The sequence below is a fragment of the Anabrus simplex genome, chromosome 5 (assembly GCF_040414725.1).
Source record: "Anabrus simplex isolate iqAnaSimp1 chromosome 5, ASM4041472v1, whole genome shotgun sequence".
Classification (NCBI taxonomy): Eukaryota; Metazoa; Arthropoda; class Insecta; order Orthoptera; family Tettigoniidae; genus Anabrus; species Anabrus simplex.
Window position 1 is genome coordinate 135,482,411 of NC_090269.1, and position 22,282 is coordinate 135,504,692.

The window sequence follows — 22,282 nt, forward strand, 5'->3', positions numbered from 1 at the left end:
TCACTGATGTCGATTTGTATCGATCGAGAAAGGGTGTGTCTGCTATTGTAATCAGTACTCCCCACACCGACTTTGACTGGCAGTAGGAATGGGGGTCCTTCTCCAACTCCTGTGTAACTGGCAGTAGTAAGGAGGCCCTACCATTGTAATGAATAATTCACTTCTCGATTTGACTTGCAGAAGACAAGGGAGCATGAAATTTTGTTCAAAACTCCCCTACCCGATTGTGTTTGGCTGTAGATAAGTGTGCACGCCATTATAAACAAATGTATCCATCTAAAATGTGACTAGCATTAGGCATAGTGGCCTGCTATTTTACTGGAAACTCACAAACTGTGTGTGACTGGCAGTAAGCTGGCTGGCAGGAGGAAAAAGGGCCTGTCATTATAATAACTGCACAACTCAATTTTTGACTGGTAGTAGGGATGTTGCCTGCCATTATAATAAACACTCCTGAACTGTTATCTGTCTGGAAGTAGGAAAGGGGGCCTGCCATTGTAACGAAAACTCCCCAACTCGATTGTGACCACTCAGTAGGCAATGGGGTCTGCAATTTTAATGTGAACTTCCCAACTCGACTGTGAATGGCAGTAGGCAAGTGAGCCTGCCGTTATCACAACACCGCAACCCACACTTTACATAGGAAACAACGTATGAGCACCTCCCAATGCCATTTCTCGGATAACGCTAAGAAACATGCAATTTTAAAACAATCTTACGTACTGCACGTACAGTATTTATTTCGCTATCCGTATACAATGTAGAATACCGTAGCGAAGCACGGGTACATTTGCTAGTTTTTCAATAAATGAATTTAAATAAAAAATAAAATCCCGTTTATATTTGATCTCCCTCGTAATAATTGGAAGCAGCGACCGTGGTCTTAAGGTAAAGCCCAGTATTTGTCTGGTGTGACAGTCGGAAACCATGTCAAACCATCTTCCAGGATGCCAACAGTAAGACTCGAACACGGTTTCACGAAGCATCTATATACTAATGGAAATGCATGTAAGAACGTCCCATCGGAAAATATGAATTTGCGCCAAAGTTGGAACACAAGAAGAAGAGACCGGGCGAGTTGGCCGTGCGGTTAGGAGAGCGCAGCTGTGAGCTCCCATCCGGGAGATATTGGATTCGAACCCCACTGTCGGCAGCCCTGAAGATGGTTTTCTGTGGTTTCCCATTTTCACACCAGACAAATGCTGGGGCTGTACCTTAATTAAGGCCACGGCCGCCTCCTTCCCATTCTTAGGCCTTTCCTGTCCATCGTCGCCGTAAGACCCATCTGTGTCGGCGCGACGTTAAGCAAGAACGTTGTTTTTGTCTCGATCATCCGCAATACAGGTTCCATTTCATTTTTTATACAATAAAATTTACTATTTCCTAATAACACTTCCGTTCCAGTCGTGTGTGAAGTCACTTATTCACGGATTAACTAGTTCTTTCCTTTACTTCTCTATAACTCAGACATTCAAAACTCATTTTCTGTCATATGTAGAAAGTTCATTTTATGTAAGGAGTACACTTCATTTTAACCAGAAGACTGTTCAGTAATTTGTAAGACGTCCACTTACTTAAGGGTTAACCCCTGTGGTTGGGGGACCCCAGACGAAGAATACACCCACGGTATGTTCTGTCTGTTGTAAGAGGCGACTAAAATGGGCGACTAATGGATGATGGACTCAGAACCATGAGACGTCTTGTGATTAGTACCAGTACGTGAGGAACACCATGGGTCGACGTTACCTTGGAGCAGTACCATTATGTGATGAACACCACGGTCTGGGCGTTTGCTGTGTTTAGTACCATCGTGTGCATATCACTGAGGCGGAGGAGCGGGCGCTCGAGTGCACACATTGTGTCTAGCGCGGGAAAATGACAAGCGCCTAAAGACAGTCCTTTACTATGAACTATTTCCAATGTGCGCATGCGTAACACAGCAGGCAAACAGCGAGAGCCAAAAAGCTACAGCGCGCATTACGACAGCAGAAAGGAAACACATAAAATAGAGTCTACGCAATAGGAGGGGTAATATTCCGTATAATACAGTACACGTACTTAGTGTTTTCAAGCTGCTGAATGAGCACAAGTTTAGCACGCAGTTATAGTCGACGGGGAGTTTATTCAGAAGACAGCAAACAACACAAGCATTTGTGAACTTTGAAAACGAACACTCACAATTTCTTACTTAAAGGAAGTAAATATGATATTTTACACGCACATTTATCTACAAAATGGTATTTTATAAAATACTTTCAAAGTACGAAGTTAGTGAAGGACACACAGTATCAGATGCCGCTTCAGACACGACTGCTGAACAGAAGTTTTATTACAAGAAGTGAAATGGCGTATGGCTTTTAGTGCCGGGAGTGTCAGAGGACATGTTCGGCTCGCCAGATGAAGGCCTTTTCATGTAGGCGACCTGCGCGATGAGGATGAAAGAATGATGAAGACGACACATACACCCAGCTCTCGACCCAACCCTACCGCGAGTCGAACCCGGGACCCATGTGACCAAAGGCCAGCACACTAACCATTTAGCCATGGAGCCGGACTTTTATTAGATATGTTACACGTATGAATGCCACTACCCTGAGGTTTTCGTGAGTTTTTCGCTACCTCTTCAAGTTTCAGAGGATGTTTCTGTTTTGCACGCCTCCGCAAAGTAGTTCTTGCTTCGTGCACACTTCGTAAACATACTGAACTTACAGAATAGCCGTATTGCCTATCTTCTTATTCACAAAAACCACACAAAATGAAACAGAACAACAACAGCGAAAGAAAGAAAAGAAAATGAAACGATCAAAACGAAATAAAACCACCGGATAAAGATAGTCACCTTGCGATAACAGCAACTGTTAACTCGAACAGTTACATTAGCGCGGCCTCGTTCAGTGCATTGAAGCGCGGTTCGTGTTTGGTTCATAGTACGATCCTGTCACTGGGCGCTAGTGGGAAAGTGCCGAGCCAGTACCTACTAATACTAGTATTAGTAGGTACTGGCCGAGCTCTCCGCTCGAATGTGTTGGTTCCAATGTGTTCAGAATGGGTCTGCGTTACCTATGAGTAGTAACACTATATGAGGAACACCATGGGTCTACGTTGCCTGTGATTAGTATCACTATGTGAGGAACACCATGGGTCTGCGTTGCCTGAGAGTAGCATCATTATGTGAGGAACACCACGGGTCTGCGTTGTCTGTGATTAGTACCACTATGTGAGGAACACCGTGGGTCTGCGTTGCCAGTGGGTGGTACCATAATGTGTGATACACCGTGGGTCTACATTGCCTATAATTAGTACAACTACGTGGCCTGTGATTAGTACCACGACGGTATGTGAGGAACACCACGGATCTAGCCGACGACCGTAATTAGTCCCACTATGTTATGATCACCATGGGTCTGCGTTGTTCGTGAGTGGTGCTATTGAGTGTGACATACCATGCGTCTACATTACCTGTAACTAGTAGCACTATAGGAAGAACACCGTGGTTCTGCTTTACCAGTGATAACTATGAGAGGCCGGTGGCCTGGATTTTGGATCCCTTTGAACAACAAGCATCATCTTAGAAAATAAGGCTTTGTGAATTGGATCCACTGATTATTTTTGATTCATTGTCATTTTGTCATCATGCGTTTTAGATTCTACTCAATGCATCCATTTTGAAGTTTTAATTATCGTTTCATTTCGTTGCACCTCGTACCATTACGGGCCGATGATCTAGCTGTTATGCCCCTTTAAACAATAATAATAATCATCATCATCATCATCTTACGGAAGGTGAGAGACAGTTCGGCACGTCTGTCGTCCAGTACTCTTAAGAGCCTGGTTCTGTGACGACCTCTAAACTTCTCTCTTTAGTAAAACAAAATTGTTTCTTTAAAATTTTAAAATGTGTCCCTTATGCAATGTTACTTTTTATTGTGCGAGAGTTGAGATGGAAAACTGATGGAAGGGCACGTTCATATTGTGGAATGTATCACATTGCACTCCAGATTATAGTGACATGAAATTCGGCGAACTGGTTGGATTCCACATTTCCCAGTTATTACTTCATAACAAATAACATGCAAATTCAGTTACCATGTCTTAAACTGGTAAAATTAGGATGTTCCCATTGTTTGGGAGAAATAACAGTATTAAAGCTGTTTACATAGAAAACTGCGTTCTGCGAAATCTGTCCTTTAGTGCAGCCTGGGGCAAGGCTGTGTTATCGCACAATGTCGTTGCAGCTTAATTTCCGGCAATTCAGACCGAGGCAGGTGGAGGGAGCCTGGCACAATGGTGCGGTAATTTAACGTGCCTCACCGAGTTGCGCCCGTTGGCACCTCTCTTCACCTGCTCAGGTCATATATATCAAAGAATTGCTACGCATTCTGAAATTGAGGACATGGGTGGACTAACGACTTATGCCAGAAAATGAAGTTCTGAGAAAAACGCGATCAAAGTTATAGAATCTCCGCCACTCGAAAACATACATATATATCGGCTGTTATTTTGAAGTTATATTACTAGTATAATTAATTCCTAGGGTTAATAGGCATTTACTTTAACTCGAAATACTGTTTATCTAGTGCATATGTTCAATCACAAAAGACACGTCTTAAGTCGTTAGTCCATGAACATATTTCAAACGTAAGTTTCCGAGTTAATGAGTGTTTGCTCTAACTCTTAAATGCATATTTTGTCTTTAAAAAATGTTTAAATCACAACGAAATACACTTCTGCAGTAGGACATTCATGAGAAATCAATATTTACTTATTTTTTCAGTACATGGAAAAATGTTGGTAAATAATAGATCATACAGATGCAGTGTCATTTCAAATTTGATCCATTTTCTCCACTGTCACTTACATATTATTCTAAGTCATTAAAATCATCGGAAGGCACACCATCTACAACTTTCTTCAACCACTCTAAATTTTCTGGAGTCAAACTTGAGCAGGGACAAAATGTCATTCTTTTTTTACCAACTTCAGTCCAGGACGCAACATTTTGTTTAAGTTTAAATCCTCTTTGCGTTCAATAAGAGTTCATTTCTTTGAGAAAACATAAAACGGCTATGATAATAAGCCACTAAGTTTTTTCCTTTTTTTCCTTTTTTTTTTTTACGTCGCACCGACACAGATAGGTCTTATGGCGACGATGGTAAAGGAAAGGCCTAGGAGTTGGAAGGAAGCAGCCGTGGCCTTAAGATACATCCCCAGCATTTGCCTGGTGTGAAAATGGGAAACCACGGAAAAACATCTTCACGGTTGCCGACAGTGGAATTCGAACCCACTATCTCCCGGCACAGCCGCGCGCCCCTAACCACGCGGCCAACTCGCCCGGTCACTGTAAGTTTCACATGATTAACAGCTGAATGTCGCCTGCAAGGAAACATCATGGTTGGCCATAACAAAGAGCTTTGATACCACACGCCATGTTCTCTAGACCAACAACTTACAACACCATATTGAAATACTTTCCTCTAGTTCCGTCTAGGATCGTCTGAGACAAACTTTTTTTTTATGGATATTAAAACAGACATCGGGGATTCAGAATTCATAATGTCCTCATTACAGAGACAGAAATGTTACAGAGATGAAATTTAAATGGTGATAACTTGAATAATGCCGTGAGAGGGATTTCTTCTAGGAAATCCTATTTGTGTCAGCCTGAACCCATACCAGAACTAGTTAGACCTAATTCTATAGGTAGTAAAGAGTAAAGTCAACGCCAGAATAATTGATGTTTAGAATTCACAGTTATCTGTTGGTTTTACACTTTTATTACATTCTGCAGGCCATATTGCTGGCGAGACCTAGTGTTTACAATGCCCTTTTTCTTCTGGCATGGGCTAGATCAAATTTGCTACTTTTCATACTTGGCTTTGACGATATGAAAGTGACTGAGGAATGGGCGATGCTAGTCATAACATCCCGTATGCACCCAGTCCCTGCTATGATGAAAATGTCGCTCATAGGGTCAGTTGGTGCGTACATTTCGGTGGGCTTGGCAGACTAATACAGGGGGTGTCTAAATTATACCGACAAAAACAACAGGGATGCTCTTCGTGCGGCGCAATCGGATGGGCGGAGAAAATTTGTCTTTTCGAGAAAATGAGGTTAATTCCGGGCACGCGATTCAAATTGACGAATTCGCCCATTTGCTGCGCTAGAACGCAAACCGCTGCCCGCTGCTGTGCTTCAGGAAAGGAAGGGGAAGTAGGGTATATGATAGACGAAGACAGAGATAATGCTCGGTGCGAATGCACAAGTTTCTCCTTCGTTTAGCTCAGTTGCTTCCCAGCCCCAGTATGGAGTAGTGATGACATAATCGAATATTTGTAATGTCTGATTATTTAGGTAATCGAATAAATAATCGAATAAAATAATCGAAAGAGTTTCAAATATTCACTTGTATCGCACAGAATATTCGGATGCGTCATGAATACATTTTTCGGTTTAAGTGTGTCGGATGGATAATCGACTGAAATAAGCGAATAGATGAACTCTTATGAAAAATATAAATACGCATTTTTCCAAACGTATCTCCAAATGTTGAAACTAAATGAGTGAATTAACTGTCGTAATAACATCACTTCTGAGCATCCTTGGCTCAGGCGGCAGCGTGTCGGCCTCTCACCACTGGGTCCCGTGGATCAAATCCCGGTCACTCCATGTGAGATTTTTGCTGGACAAAGCGGAGGCGAGATAGGTTTTTCTCCGGGTACTCCGGTTTTCCCTGTCATCTTTAATTCCAGCAACACTTTCCACTATAATTTCATTTCATTCGTTAGTCATTAATCATTGCCCCAGAGGAGTGCGACAGGCTTCGGCAGCCGGCACAATTTCAATCCTCGTCGCTGGATGGGGGTTTCATTCCATTCGTGACCCGGTCGTATGACTGGAAACACGCTGCGGATTTTCATTTCATTTCCATTCAACGAAGTGCATTTAAGTGCCACGCTGTCCCCGTGGTAGATGGTAGATGTCAGCAGGTTGCTTGGACTGGTCTGATTGGAGACTGACATGCCAGTCACTGGACTGGAGGTCACTTGCATTAATAAACTCAATATTGTTGAGATTGCCAGCGGCATTTTCTAGGGGGCCGTCTGTTTAGTGCCGCTACATTTCTATAAAACATTAATTCGTTATTCTTTCCGCTTAAACTATCGCAGGGCGACTTACTGTTCAGCGCGGCCATCTACGATGGACCTTCTGAATAGTATACACAATAGTGTATTTAAGCTGGCAACCAGAACTTCCGGACTAGCCCGATTCCCAGCCTGCTCGCTGAATCGTGAATACTATCCTTAAATGGAACACGGCTGCAGATGCTATCAACCTACACATCAACTATGCTGTTTTAATTGCAAAGCCTATAACTTGGGTTGTCGCTTTAACCGATTAATCAAACATACAGAGCGAATAAAAATAAAGAGATAAACGGAAAAAGAACAATTCAGTTCACTCTCTACCTCAACAATCTGCTGCCCTAGGAAGAAAGGTTTTCTGTATCTTTTGTTGGTTATAATGGTTTTTAGAATACAGGTCAAGGAGGTCATCGCTCTTTTGAACTTTTGTATGTTTCTTCTCTAACTCTATTACCGTGGAGTCTTTCTATAAGCGTGGTCGTAATTAACTTAGGCTGCAGACTAGGAAAAGGAACCGTGGAAATCGAAACAGGCTTCGCCTGCTGTGGAAATGAGAAACCAGAAAAAACCATATTCAGGGCTGCCAACAGTTGAGTTCGAACCCACCATATTTCGAATGCAAGCTCAGAGCTACGTGAACCGCGGAGTCCATTCACTCGTTCGATCACTTAGTGCCAGGAAGAATATATATTATTATCGCATAATTATAACATTTTTGCGAGTTGGGATGGGAAAGGGCTAGGACTGGGAAGGTGGCGTCCATGGCCCCATGCAGCCCAGGTATTTGACTGGTGTGAAAAGGGAAAGCACACGAAATCCTTTTCAGGACTGCCGGCGGAGGAATACGAACCACTATCTCCTAAATACAACCTTACAACCATTACGAGCCGAACCGCGCAGCCATTTCACTCGGTAATTACAAGATTATTTCAGACTTCAATGCCAATAGAACACGTAATCCATACAGCATTTTTTTTCTGAGAAAGCTGTCAAATTTCTAACTGTACTTCACTTTATATATCAGAAAACCAACTTTATTCACTTGTGTATATAAAGCAATAAAAAAATATAGGCCCAAAGTTACGCGTAAAATTAATGAGCATTAGTTATTTGTACCGGCCAAAATGACAAGTCATATTTGACATTTTAAATTTTAGCACTGAAAACCCCGAAACAATGTCTGGTAGTGCGACGGAAGAATTTCAGTTTATAGAGGTACGCTAGACTGAAGGTTGGAGAAACCCTGTTAAGGTCCGCTCCCACCTAGTGGAATCGAATCGAACCGAACAGTCGAAATTTCCGCTCGGCCGCTCACATCTAGCAGCCAGCAGCGGAATAGAATCGAACGGGATTCTACGCGGGAAATATAAGGCACGCAATGGACAGTTTAATAGCGGTAGCACTTTTGTGTGAAGAGGCGGAAAATGAAGATAATGAGAGGAAAAGAGATCGGAGAAGATTCTGGGTACATGAAATTAATTTAACAAGAGAGCCGAAAGGAGAGTATGCAACTTTATTTGAATATTTATTGCGCGATGAAGCTAAGTTTCGGCAGTACTTCAGAATGAGTGTGTTGAAATTTCAACAACTATTTCAGATGGCAGAACCACATTTAACGAAACAGTTCACAAGATTTCGTGCACCAGTACCTCGTCTTCTGAGAATGATCGTCTGCTTGAGGTAAGTTGTAAAAATTTGAAGCCAAAACCGAAAAAAAAAAAAAAAAATCATAATATATGAATAGAGTAATGACAATTATGTGGGTAGGCCTATGTTTAGACATTTCGTTATCAATCCTGTTGAGTGTTTCCGGCAAGTGAGCTTGTTGTGGGCAAGTTTTATTACAAATTATTGACGAAATTCTAGCGAGCTGTTACGGAGAATGTTAATTTCTCCATAGCAGTACCGATATTTAACGTCAACTCGAACGTAAAGCCTAACCAGTCGTCAGCTGACTGGGAAATTTGTTAGCAATGGAAGTAAATAAAAGCAATAATTTTTATATAATTACTGCAGTAGAAATGCAAACTAGCTCCATCACTTCACCGTGAAATAACCATCGCATGCATCTCTACCGGTACCTTGTAGAAATTTACTGGAAAGAGCAAGTTGGCTTAATCCCGCCGTGACCTTCTAATTTTACTTATTTGTTCTATTCCCTGTCGAATAAGAGTTTTGTGAAGTTAGAAAGCTACTCGGTGTGAACTTATAAGATAAATGACTTATCCTTATTCATATATTCGTTATTAATGGCTATAAATACGTTTTTCTGCTGCATTCAAACTTTGAGTTTTAGGCCTAAATTCTAATAACAGCCTATATCGAAATAAAATCTTGATCATGACCTTTTAGAGCATTATAAAACTTTGCATTTGTTATTCTGGCTACTGACAACCTATAGCTATTCTGTTCTACTTTTTTGAATTCCTACAGGACAGCAAATTTAAATTAGTTTAGTGCTTTCCAAGTATTAGTGGGCTATTATGTTCTGTAAAATTAGGACTATAGATTGTAAGAGTGGAACTTGAACTCTCATAAAAAATATCAAAGGAAATATGTTCAAACTTAAAAAAAAGAATAAGGAACGTAAAATACTCTCAACACCAACAACTGAATTACCCCCAGAATATCAGAAAAAGTTGAATTAGAGAAAATTGTTCATTTCATACTAGGCCTATTGGTATACAGATAGGAATAGTCCTGCACAGAATCCTCATTAGAATAATAATTTAAATCCTCTAAGTTTATAGCATTAGGCTTGACAGCAGCTTTATTGAACATTATTAAATTTAAATTTGCTGTCCTGTGGAAAATCAAAGGTCAAACAGTATAGCTGTAGGGTGTCAGTAGCCAGAATAACAAATGAAAGGTTTTATAATGCTTTAAAAGGTCATGATCAAGATTTTATTGCAATATAGGCTGTAGGCCTAATTAGAATTTAGGCCTAAAACTCAAAGCTTGAATTACTTAAATTTAAATTTTCACTGAATAACTAGGGCTACTAATTTTTAATTGCACTCTGGTTGTACCTGATAATGAAGGTGCCCCAAGTTCTTATTGGAACTAAAACAAATTTTATTTTGTTTTTAGTTCTTGTTTGAGGTTGTTCCCAATAAGTTGGCCTACTAATTGTTAACCTAATTTGAATGATATTTGTACCAGTAGTATTAACATGGTTGATGAAAGTAGATTTGTCTCCAGTACCTATGTTAAAACATTATTAATGGGAGATCTTGTAATAAACATACAGGCAGGTCTCTTAGCAAACTTTTTACAACCTGTCAGTAAGATATTTTCTAATTTCTTGATTCATTGGGACCGGATCATATGAGTTATAGGAAGCAGTTGATATTAATTTTGAATAACTCGTAACAGGTCGAAGGTAGATACCACTATAGAGAGATTAAAAGTAGCATTCATTTATAACACATGTGATATATAGGAAGGTTTCTTGGAATACACCATAATATGAGGGACTAATGTATATTTTTTTAAAAAAGTTTACCCAGTTTTGAAGTTTCTGAGAATAATTACTTGAGGTAAGCTGCAATAATTTTAAATTTAATAAAAACTGTAATTGAATCTTAACATAATCTATTTTATTACAACTTATAGCAGTGAACAGAACAAAAACAAAATAATGTACTTTTTGTACACTTCATTGATAACCCTGTCAGTTGACTGCTTCCATCTCAGCATCTGTCACAGCTTCTAGTACCCTTCTCTTCGTAGCAATTTGAAGGTCCAGAGGCAAAGATTTTACAGTCTCTGCCATACTTAAAAAGAAGTGTGTTATCGCATCAGTTTTGTTTGTTTCAAAAGGGTTCACCTTTTCCAGATAATTAGACAAAACTGTAGCTACAGATGTGGATGGAGGTGTCTGGAATCGTTTCCTTTTAATACCAGAATGCACTGTTTTTGTTGATGGTGAGATTGTTGCCTGTGAAGTAGATGGAATTTCTTGTGTGAACTGGTTAGGATCTGCAGCACAAGTTCCTTCAGTGGTTTCTGGCTCAATATACACTGCACACTCAGGTGTTACAGGTTCGGTTGGTATAATGGTGTCATTGTCATTCAAAAGAAAATATTGGGTTGGTTCTATTATTAAATTCTGGGATGTGTTTTCTGTGGAAATATTGGATAACTGTGGGGAAATTGGTGCAAGGTATGGCTTCAAGAATGACAGCTCATTCTGAAATCTCCAGTATTTTTTTACCCCTCCCTGACTTCCACTTTTTTCTTTCTTGATCAGAGATTTCCTGTAGCATTCCCTCAAACGCTTCCAGGATTCTTTACATTCAGTCGCTGGAAAAGAAAACAGGCCCATAAGTACCATAATTGAAATTTGTAACATAAATACTATATAAGGCAAAATATAGTGAACTGTTCTCTATTTTGTTTCAGGTTCCTTGCTACAGGGGACAGCTTGCGAACAATTTCGTTCAGCTACAGGTTAGGACATTCCACAGTCGTCAAAATTGTTAATGAAACATGTGAAATTTTATCGAACATTCTTCATCCTATATACATGCCAAAACCGACTGAAGAAAAATGGAAAAGTGTTGAGAAGGGATTTCAAGAACGATGGCAGTTCCCAAACTGTATAGGTTCCATTGATGGGAAACATGTCATCATACAAGCACCAAATAAAAGTGGTTCTTTGTTCTATAATTACAAGGGCACATTTTCTATTGTTCTTTTGGCATTGGTGGACTCGAACTATAAATTCATAGCCGTGGATATTGGAGCATTTGGTTCTAACAGTGATGGAGGAATTTTTCAAAATTCAAATTTGGGAAAAGCGCTGGAAACAAAAAAACTTGAATATTCCGGAAAAGAAGAATCTACCTGGTACAGATATCCATTTACCCCATGTTATTGTAGGGGATGAAGCATTCCCCTTAAAGACTTATTTGATGCGACCTTACTCCAAAGCTCAATTAAATGGCAACAAAGAAAAGAAAATATTTAATTACAGACTCAGTAGAGCGCGAAATGTAGTGGAGAACACATTCGGAATAATGGCTCAAAAGTTTAGACTGTATCAAAGACGTTTGCAGCAAACTCCTCAACATGTAAAGAACATAGTTTTCACAACTTGTGTACTGCACAATTTCTTGAGAGACGATGTAATTTCGTTCGTTGAAGAGGAATCATTAAATTCAACTTCAGCAGCTCTGCAGCGGTTGCATTTTACAGGAGGAAATGCTACTTCTGTTGCAATGGAAGTACGTGATGAATTTAAAACTTATTTTAATGCAGTAGGTTGCGTACCATGGCAAAACGACATCATTAATAGAGGTAGACTGAACACAAATTAAAATCTGTGAAGTGTTTGTTGTCCGCAGCAAAGTGTAGCACTTATGAAATTGTTCAATGTAAATATATGGTAATTTTTTTATTGTAAATACTGTAAATATTTCTTTTACTGTAAATATAATAAATATAGGCCTAAGTGTTGTCAATTATCATACTAGTATACTATACGTGTACTTCAACATGATACAATTTTATAGTAAGGTCAACAACAATTATGAAATAACTTGTATATTATCTTTCTAACCTGTTTGATTTTTCATTTCTTTGCTTATTTCCTCCCAGGCATTGTCTCTTACGTTATTGTTACAGTAGTGCTTGTGGGACTTGTCATAGAGAAAACTGTATTTCTGAACTAAACTGATCAGCTTTTCTGTGTCCATTATTATAAATAAAGCAAATTAACTATCGCAAAACAAAAACGTCTCTTCAATCTGTAGGAAACAGCTGACTTCCACCTGATACACATTTGCCGCCAAATCCCCGTCCGAAAGATGCCGATCGTTTACGAAGTTACACGAATGTTGATAATTCTGTTCGATTCCGCTCCGCTAGTCGAAAAATATTCTTGGCAGAGAATCCTGTTCCGTTCGGTTCGATTCGATTCGACTCGTGGCGATCACCATCTCTACCTCCCATTTAAACACAGGTTAAAAAAAAATTCTGTTCGGTTCGATTCGATTCCATTCCACTAGGTGGGAGCGGGCCTTTATACGGCATCATTTTCCTTCCATGTCGTCAACAAGTTCAATTCGGTTAATGGCATAGCAGCGCTTCAATGAATCGTTTTCAATGAACTGAGAACAGAAACTGATTACACTCCCAGAAGTAAGAACTTCTGGCCGCTATTCCGAGTGAGTTTACTATTTGTTTATAATAGACGACAAGCAAGAGCGTTCTTCTAGAGTCGACCGGTGAACATACTGCAGAAGCCTAGTAATAGTGAACAACACTGAACGTCAGCTGTAGGGAAATTATTCGAAAATTCTGCAAGTTTATCTTCCGGTCAACCACTCCTTTAAATAAATAAATAAATAAATAAATAAATAAATAAATAAATAAATAAATAAATAAATAAATAATCCTGCCGTACCCTACGGCACACAATGTCAGCACCATTCTGAGAGATTCAAACTGACGTACGGGATTTTCAACTACAGGGTGTATAAAACAATAGAAAATAGTTCATAATCGCAATCCATTATAAAACGAACTCTACAAGACACAGAACAAATGAATGTATCACTGCAAAAGAGAAGTCGAAAATATCAAACTGCAAATTGCACTTACAACGACCATTGATGGATATTCTACTTTATTATCATCATATACCTATGCCTAAATAATAATAATAATAATAATAATAATAATAATAATAATAATAATAATAATAATAATAATAATAATAATAATAATTGTTACGGAGTTATCCGTGGAAGGCAGAGGTGAAAGAAGGTGCGGGCTGGAATAGGTCTCAACTACAAAATTAAAGTTAATTTAAAACTTTAACAAAGGTTATATTTTCTTTTCGAAATCAACAAATAACAGAGTATAACAGGTACCAAGTAGCAGATCAACAAATTAAGAAATTATAAATTACAGTTCATTACAAGATTTGGGCTTCGAGCCCCCAGTATAATTTCTGAGCTCAAAGCTCACAACCACAATTGCTAAAGGATAGAAAACCCCTAGATGCATAGAGCACTTGCTCCCAACTTTTAACTCAAGCCTCCCAGAGGCACCTTTCACACACAAGAAAGAGCTGACCTGCTCTCAAAATTTTCAAACCTATTTAAGAGGCCATAAACTGACTTTCCACTAACAGCCCTCAAGGCACACATATAATAGTACAGGGGTACCTCGTACCCAATCTACCGGGCCTTCTCGAGAAGAAAACAAAACATCAGGTTAAGTTACTGGCCCAAAGTACAGAAAGGACTGGAGGCGTGAACTTGCACTCCTAAATACACTTTTAAAACCTAAGTGGCTCTAGGCCGGTACACAGGGGCTAATCCCAAGCTAGGGAGGTGACCCGTATGAGAACTAATACATTAAGGAAGAGAAGAAACGGTTATGAAAACGTAGTCACCTCAATTTCCAAATGAAAGGGGAGTTCGAGAGGGTAAAGCACTCTCTATCCCCGCTTTACAATTAAAGAGATTTGTAGTTTTTACATAGACTGAAAAGGAATTTACATTTTAAAAAGATGGGTTACATATTAAAGGTTTCGGACCTTCCCCGAGAGTTAGACTGCTGAGCTAGCAAGAAATAAAGTTACAAGGCCATTACCTTGTAGAAGAACTGCTGCTTGAAGAAAGAGGCGCTTCCCGCCCCCTGCTACATATCCACACACTAAGATGTTACTGAAGTGGCCCCGAGACAAGAAAATGAGCCGTTTTTATACCCTCGTGGAAAATTCGAGACCTTTCAGGAATGAGTAGACACACCCCCTCAATTTTATTGGGTCGCTAAAAGTTATACATCAACATCGAAGAAGAAAGACACTATTGGTCAGAAATTAATTAAAGAAATTCGGAATTGGCTGAGTTCAAAACTGGCGGACAGAAAGATTAATATTGCCAACCCCAAAAATAAAAGAACAAAATTTAGTAAAGACAAAACTTAATACAAAATGTCTTCAAGAGAGTTCATTCCATTGCGCCAGAGTGTATTACCATAGTTTTTTTTTTTTTTTTTTTTTTTTGGTAGAGACATCTGTTAGAGATCAATGAAAAACAAAAGCAAATCAAAAACACTCAGTGACCTATTCTGATAACTAGTAGAGTTAGTTCAGTGGTTAAAGTTCCGGGTTTCTCCAGTAGAGAAGTTTCAATTGGCGCAAGATTTGAACTTGCGTCGCGTAGAGGTGTACCGCCCGGTACAACAACAACAACAACAATAATAATAATAATAATAATAATAATAATAATAATAATAATAATAATAATAATAATAATAATAATTCACAGTTTGTCTGCTTTCTGGGATTTCTTCCGGCTTTCAAGGTCCATTCCATGCAGTTTTATAACGAATAGTTTTAGCGTACTGTATAGCAGTGAAACTCGGTATATGTATGCTTCACAGACAAAATTCGAATTACTGCTGTAGGCTGACATGGGTGTCACTCAAAAATACAGCTGCGTATCCTGGACTCGATAAGTAGATAGAAGAATTAGGGATTTGTTTGAATGGCTGAACCTTACCAGGTGTATGCATACGTTTTTGCTGGTTTTTGTGGTAAAGAAAACACGTAATTTTCAAAGGAAATTCATTTTTTGTTTATTCAGAATATTGGCCATCGGCTTCCACAGACACTTCGCCCATCTTTCAGGTAAGTTATGAATACCATGCCAGAAAAAGTGCTTGTCTTTTGCGGCAAGCCCTTCGTCGAGCCATTTTCCAACTTCCTCGAAATTGCTGAAGTGTTGCTCTGCGAGCGCGTACCTCATTGATGCGAAGAGGTGATAGCACAGTCTGTGGTGATAGATGGCGCCAGGTCGGGAGAGTAGGGAGAGTGCGGAAGGATGTCCCATCCAAGCGATTTCAAGGTGTCTTTCCTGGTTTTGCTGTGTGAGACGGCGCATTGTCGTGTAACAAAATCACTTTGCCACGTCTTCTGGCCCATTCCGGTCGTCTTTCGATCAATGCGTGATTTAAATTTATCATTTGTTGGCGATAGCGTTGTACATTAACGGTTTCACCGGGTTTCAAGAGTTCATAATACACAATACCGCTCTGGTCCCACCACACACAAAGCACCACGTTTAAATTGTAGAAACCATGTCTCGCATGTTATAATCGATAGAGCGTGTTCACCATATGTTTCTACCAGCAAACGATGACTGTCCACAGTCTTTCTTTTGATTAAATAAGAAAAGCAATGCGTGCCGCAAATGTTCTTTTTCAGGCACATACGTCGACATGATCACTGAACGATACAACACAGACTCGCGTTTGGCGGACTCAATTGTGCGTGTCGGTAGGTTAATATCAGACGAACAAACTGATGTACAGTATGTGCCAAATTCATACGCTGCGTACTGTTCGCTGGCGCCATCTCTTAGTGTAACCGGAAGAAACTTATGCATACACCTGGTAAATGAATGGAATATTACTTCAGTATATATTTGATTCGGCAGCCCCGCGGCGCAGGGGTAGTGTGCCTGCCTCTTAACTGAGGCCCCCGGTTCGATTCCCGGCCAGGTCAGGGTGAGATAGCGGTCCCGGACTGAACAGCCACGACACCTTGTAATCTGCAGGCCTTCTGGTTGAGCAGCGGTGGCTCCTTCTTTATGAAAACTAGCATGAATCTCGCGCACTTCAGCAAACTTGCATTCCAATAGACTGTGCTGTGGCACAAGAGGCTATAAATAATCAGCCAAACATCACTGCTCCAAGGGTTACCGACAACGCCGTCGACTAGTCTGGACTGAATTATGAGTCTTTATTCAATCCTCCTATTCAATACACAATTCAAACTTCCCTGAGGGGGTCAAATATTCGAACCTTTTTGAACACGTATGTTAAGACCTCAAATTTTGATGGACATTAGACATGAACATTTGACTCCCTCACGGAGGTTTGAATTGTGTGTTGAATAGGAGGATTGAATAAAGATTCATAATTGTATAATTCAACAGTGTCAATGCGGATATGAAGCTAATATTATGTAAGAGTCTGGACTGTTCATTTCGTTTAATATGCCTGTATGTTATGTATGTTGTCCTCAACCCGAGCCTGGTTGCATTCTCAACAGATCCACCATGAGATAGCCTAGGTGCCACTGAGGACGTGTACTATATTAGGAGTGAGCTAGTTTCCCGTTGCTTTCCTCATCGAACCAGCCTGTGTTGTTACATAACAGTCTGCAAAGCCAACTCTATGAACAACACTTTCACACCATTCAGCACAGGGAGTGACTGCATTGGGAATTGTTGTTTTACTAACATCGCTCATACCTCAAACACTTTCATATTGTTAAAGCCAATGATGAGATTGAGACAGAAATATAGAAGTAACAAACTCGTCCCAGCTCATATCAGACGACAGCGTGTATACTGTATCTCGCTAAAGACTGATGTGCTATCTCTAATTTTCTCCCATGATCGGGAACGAATGTACGGGACCAGAAGTAAAGAGAAGAGAAAGTAGTCAAAGTGGAAGACACAACACATTTCATGGCTTCTTTCAGAGTTTGAATTTGAACCTCATAATCGCAGTGTTACTACTATATCGAGATTAAACTGATAGCCAACCTCAAAGGCGGCGGCCGAATGACCACAGCATACAAAGAACTCAATAAGCATGTTGCGTGCCAGGACAGAGCGGGACAAGGTCGAAGCGTCCGACCTTCGTCCAACGTACTACATACAAGGCGCACAGACGTCCATACTGTCACTGTGCACATCACATACAAAAAAAATTACGGGAAAGTGGCGTTTCATCCCGGAACAGTTATTCTTCGGGTTCTCTCCCGACGCCGAACTGGATCGATTGCCCTCCACTCAACCCACGACATCCTTCATCTGCCCAATAACAGCGCCCGGATAATTGCAACTAGTACGATGAATTGTACGAACCTATACTTCCTACCTTACGTAATAAATATGGAATATCCCAGTTTGAAACTGAACATAACTTTTTGATATTACAGTGTTGGTTTATTTACAAATTAAGAGTATTGTTAATACCCCTCACTTCGTGTATAATCCACGAGTAGTTTCAGAGGATTCGTACAACCTCACAGAAGGGATTACGATGGGCTGAGCATCGAAGGAGAGTACACAATACCCTTGATGAAGTTTACTTCTTGCACAGAACCTCGCATCCAGAAGGCTTGTTGATATCATGATCATAGCCTAGAGGTGTCTATTTTTGCGTAATCCGAATCGCAGGGACGTAACTTTTCACTTCAAAAATCACACATGCATTGGCAGAGGTTCCGAACGCGGTCACCTTGGTGGAAAGCCACTCGGCTATCACGTCCCACTAAGAAAGGGAACGATGTGAAGATTTATTTCTGAGAACTCTCTCTTCCAAACCGAGCTCGATAGCTGCAGTCGCTTAAGTGTGGCCAGTAGCCTATCTAGTATTTGGGAGAAAGTGGGTTCAAACCCCACTCTCGGCAGCCCTCAAGATAGTGTGATGTTTGGGACATCACTGCATGTTTTTTAATTATTGAACTATGTACTTAATTGATAAGATGTGTATATTTAATCACTGATAGGTCATGTTTAAATTAATATATAGGGTTTTTATCATCCATTTCAATCATCATTTCATTTCTTTGTATCGCGGCTATAACGTATTCTGAACGAACAAATTATTGGGTAAAGTATTTCAACATCTTGCATATTTATAACTTGCAGTAAATTTTCCAATAGCCGTTGTGAGGTGACCAGAGTCAGCAGGCTAATTTCAGCCCAATTCCAGGAAAAGTACGTCATCTAGGTTACGAGAGACCTTACCCTCTCTACCTCATGTAGAGACAGTTGATACATTATTAACACCCACTTTTCAAACTCCGCTTCGGGACGCTTTATTTCAGCGGGAAAGTTCAGCCTATGTGAATGAACGTAATGAAGCTACGTGATGGATTCACAGCAATACATCGGAGAAGGGATGAGACCTCGAATCTTACTGGACCATGTGATATGGCTGATGGAAGGAGACTTTTGAACCGATATATACCACCGACAAGAACTGGAGAGGACATTAGCATTCTTATTCAGATTCAGATTAGCATTCTTATTCTTTCAGATTCACATTCACATTCTTATTGGACATTCTGATTCTCACTCTTGGAAGAGACTCTTACTACGATTCTACGTCTGCACGTCGGAGAAGATTTTAATTTAGTTCACTTCGCATCTGAGTATATTCTACTCAAAAGTTACTCTCATTGGGACTTGTTATCTCAATGACGAGAGGTAGTCAACGGGAGACCGGTTTTGACTAGTTAGGGGAGGAGAGCTTTTATTATGAATTTAGCTACACTACTGTTCCGTAATACGGAAGAATACGAGTGTATTCTCTCCATGAACATAACCCATGGTGGTTTTGCATTTAAAATTAGGACTCATTACGACTTTATGTAAGGAGTACAGTAGAATGTGTTGAAGACAGGAAGTAGGACTGGAATCCAACAACAGAGGAAGCAGCCGGCACGAGAGATCCTCATATCATCAGCTTCAAGACAACAGAGTCTACAATTGGTGAGCTAAAGGCATAAGTTACTGCAAGTCTTCGCGCAACAGTTCATTTTTAAAATTAATCTCATTCAATTTTTCTTTTGCTTCCATAAGTTCAGATTTCGTTAATAAGCCATTACGTCACGTTTTTCATCTTAATAAATAGCTGTATTCATTCGTATTTTATGAAATGATTATTAATGATCCTTAAATTCCAAGTTAGTGTACTTAATGAATTTGTGTCCCGTCACCCCACCCTTGGGAGTTTTTTGAGTCTCATTACTTATTATTATTATTATTATTATTATTATTATTATTATTAATTATCTACTTTTGTTTTCAAGCCATAAGCTTGAAGACTGGCGCCCTTGGGATACTGTTTATGGAGAAACAATGACATATCATTTATTTATTTTAATATTAAAGTGACCCGCCACGTTATAATTTTGTCATACATCTGTGGGCCAAGTGGGTACGTCACAATAGTTTTCCGTGGTTTCCCATTTTCCAACCAGGCAAATGATGGGGCTGTACCTTAAGGCCACGGCCGCTTCCTTCCCACTTCTTGCCCTTTCCTGTTCCACCGTCGTCATAAGACCTATCTGTGTCGGTCCGACGTAAAGCGAATTGTAAAAATAAAATTAAATAAAACTTGCATAACGAACATTCCATTATCACATGAGAGATGGTTTGTGGCGTATTACCAAACTCAAAAAAGGATGTTCGGCTTTATTCCACTTATGAAGCCAGAAACATGACCTGCCATAATTTGTATTCAGTTCAGGACGTCCAGGTTCACCCATGTAGCCTACAGTGAGTGTAAAAAGTATTCGTACGACCCCGCATATTGTAGAAAATAATGAATTTTTCATACGTTCAGGTAGGTTTATGGATTTAAAAAAAGGCATTCATGTAGTATTCAAATACCTTTATTCATTCCATAAACAATATGGAAACAAAACATTCACTCGGCTCTTACGCTTCCCTTCTTTCTGGGTGTCAGAAAATATCTGATGTTTCAACTAGCTTTACGAGTTATAAGGACATTGCAGCAACCAATTCGCTTTTTCCGCCAAATCTTATGTACCCTCGGTAACGTCCGCTGTCGAACTTTTCCTTTTCTGCGCTATGCATGTCAAATGATAATTCTCTCAATCGACTACTCACTGATGGCCGTTAAGAATGAGGACACCTGGAAAACTTGAGACGGAAATAATAAAGACGATGGGTCCTTCAGAACCTTATTTATGTAGTGAAATTGATGAGTAACGGTTAGCTCCTCCTCCAATCCATTACAGCGAGAGAAACAGGGAACACTGTCAGTAATTTGATTAAATTATTGCCAGGCGACACTAAAATAACCGTGGTGTCAAGAAGAGGGTGTACCAGAATAGTCAAGCTGTAGCGAGCCTCCGACACTTCCCACGTGTACGAGCGGGCCCACGGAATGAGCGACCTTGAAGTACCTTTGCTCTACATGGACATCGTCGGAGAACTTCTCTCCAGCCCACGTCCATTTTCAGCACAATAGATTTAATGTGCAACATGTATAGTTCTGTTTTCACTCTTTTACAAGTGGTACGATAAGCCTATATAGTATAGACAATTCGAAATCTCTGGTGCATGGTTCCAACTGCCACTACATTTTCATTATTGTTTACTGATATTTGTTTTACGTTGCACCGACACAGATAGGTCTTATTGCAACAATGGGATAGGAAAAGGCTCTGAGTAGGAAGGTGATGATGATGATACTTGTTTAAAGGGGCCGAACGTCGAGGTCATCGTCCCCTAATTGTACGAAATGAAATGACGAAGTAAAAGTTCAAAATCATCCACTGACCAAAATTAAAAAATGTCGTGAAGAATGAAGGGATGGACATGAATTTAAAACAATCAGTGGATGACTCAAAAAACTATCATAAATAGTAGTATTACTGACCAAGTGACCACTTTTAAAGCACAATCCTGAATCGAGGATGCTTGATGTCTAAAGGGGTCCAAAATCCAGGTCAAAGGCCCTTCAGAATGGTACGTAACGCTAGTAAAGTAGAACCATGGTATGTGTCATGTTGGGGTACTAATCAAAAGGAGCGAAGACTCACGGTGTTCCACACATAATGGTACTACTCGCGAGTATTGGACGTCGTACAGGGAACGCAGACCTATGGTGTTCCTCACATAATGGCGCCACAGATACGCAACGCAAACCGATGGTGTTCCTCACCTAGGTGTACTAATCACGGGCGAGGGTAATCCCGTGGTGTTCCTCACATAGTGGATACTAAGCGCAGGCAACGCAGACCCACGGTGCCGCTCATATAGTGGTACTAATCACAGGCAACGCTCAGACCCGTGGCGTTGCTCACAAGGGTACGACTCACGGGTACTGGAAACCCACAGTGACACACTCTCTGCTGCTACTAATCACAAACCTATTTCGTACCTAATATAGTGGTACTACTCGCAAGTACAGGCAACCCATGGTGTTCCCCGCGTGATGGTACTAATCAAAAGTAGTTTCATGGTTCTAATGCAATCATCCCTTGGTCGCCCCTTTTAGTCGCCTCTTACGACAGGCAGGATATGCCGTGGGTTATGGCCATTGGGTCTACGGAAAGGAGTAGTGCAGGG

At 40.2% G+C, this 22,282-nt stretch overlaps 1 protein-coding gene and 1 pseudogene across 1 annotated transcript in view; one reads left to right on the forward strand and one right to left on the reverse strand.

Annotated features, from left to right (window-relative positions):
* Positions 1-22,282, reverse strand: part of LOC136874690 (cilia- and flagella-associated protein 410) — a 366,316-nt gene that overhangs the window by 221,110 nt on the left and 122,924 nt on the right. The window lies entirely within an intron of this gene.
* LOC137500975 (uncharacterized) lies at positions 8,566-12,828 on the forward strand (annotated as a pseudogene).